Source organism: Agrilus planipennis, unplaced genomic scaffold (assembly GCF_000699045.2).
Source record: "Agrilus planipennis isolate EAB-ADULT unplaced genomic scaffold, Apla_2.0 scaffold94, whole genome shotgun sequence".
Classification (NCBI taxonomy): Eukaryota; Metazoa; Arthropoda; class Insecta; order Coleoptera; family Buprestidae; genus Agrilus; species Agrilus planipennis.
Window position 1 is genome coordinate 1049693 of NW_020439120.1, and position 2093 is coordinate 1051785.

The following is a 2093-nucleotide window of genomic DNA, read 5'->3' on the forward strand; positions in this document are numbered from 1 at the left end:
ATTATTTTACTGACTGGGTAGTGTCACCATGTTTTTACATTATTTAATATTAATTTAAAACTGTATGTTAGAACAATTCATACAAAAAAAAAACAAAAAATCCAGGTTCGTCGGAAACAAAATTAAATCTTACATTTCAAGACGTAACAGTACCTACCTATTTCTGTAGCTCTTAAAAATGAACAGGAACATGTCCTAATATTAATTACAATTTTTTCAAATCATAAATAATGCACTTAAAACTAGTGACTCCTACTCAAAGCTCAAAGCATCCCCTAGTACTTTAATTTTTAAAAACATATTTGTTTGCTATTTTCAGGCTTCCCTCATGCTCTTCCACCATTTATGTTTATGGGGGCTAACTGTCATCACCATCCTCACCCTTGTCAACATGATTATTGTAGCTTTGAAAGAAATCGTCCAAATTGCCACCACTGTTGCAGAAACAATGATAGACCCGAGCCTCAGCAGTTGTCAGGAAGGCCTTTAAGTTGTCCACCCTTTGGCCGACCACCTTTTGGCAATGGTCCATACGATCAGTCAGTGCGAAGTCGTGAACCATTTAACCATTCTTTTGGATTAAACTGTAGCCACTTAACTCGTAGACGAGACAGACGAAATCATAATTTTGGACATTGCAGAAATTATTCAGCAGGTCGTTGAAAATACCAAAGGAAAATTGGAAGAAAAAAATGAGTTTTAATAAAAGGCATACTTCTTAAAATAGCATGAGATTATTTCTTAAATAACACAGAAAAATATAAATGTGAATATATATTTATCTGTAAATTAGTTAAATAGAATGAGATTTTTGGAGGAGATTCCATGATAATCAAAAATTGACAGATTATTCTGTAGTAAATAAATAAATGAGTTAAATGCAATTATTTTAAATTCTTCTTCCTGAAGTAATTTAACAATTAATTAAACTATTTCAAAACTGTCAACAAATTACTTACTTTGCTAAGCTGTACCAAATGATCTTAAAAATAAAAGAACAGTTGAATATCATCGCGATCTTTTGCATAGATCCATATTTTGGAATTCTGAACAACCTTTTCTTAATACTTTTTTCGGTTGGATCTTTATTTAACTGTTAACATAATCAAACATTTATATCACCCTTTAGTGGAGCCTTGAGGAAGTCCAACAACCTGGGCGAAACGTCGGAGTGTAGTTTTTAAATAAATATAATACTTTTAACCCTATTATTATTGTGACTTAAAAATAATTTAAACATATAGCTTTATTAGGAATACAGACCCTAATCCATAAAAATTTGGTACATTCGTCAATGTTGCATAAAATTTGAAAACAATTCCCTTCATAATATAACCTAAGCCATTAGCTAGTAGCCTTTAAACCTTAACATTTCTCAATAATTTTGTAATGTATACTTGAAGTAGGTATACAATGTATATACAACCAATTTTACTCGTCAAACAATACGTTAATTGTTTTTATACTTCGTTTACTTTCTGTAGCGATGTGACCTTCAGTTTGACCGGTGCACGGTAGAAAAGAACAACACTAGGCCAGAAAAGGATGGAGACAACTCTCGGCCAAACTCTTAACCGGTGAGGAGCGTATAATCCGTACAGTACTGCACGGAAAAATTGACCATTTTATCCAGTACAATTGCATTGCTCAAATGTGCTGTTATTGGTACCAATTACTACTGAAAATATCAACGAGATGTTTGAAGGCATATTAAAGGCTTCAACGCTTGTTTTCGACTTGCACTACTATTCATGATTGAACAAAACTTTTGGCAGGCACTGTATGAAAAAGTATGTTTAATGTACAAGAGTCGAGAGTATAATGAGCTTTTTCCTCCCTACCTACGATTTATCCAGCGCGCATCCAAGACATTGGAAGGGGCACATCACTACAGAAAGTAAATGAAGTATACATGTCATTGGGATGTATGCAACCAACTATACACTCGAATTATATCCCACGTTTTTGACATTGTTCAATATCAATTTGAATACACTATAATTAGCGTACTTGTGATTAAATGATAGTATACTGTATAACGAAAGTAGGCACGCTTGTTAGATTCGTCGTCTAGACTTAGACTTATGATCTGA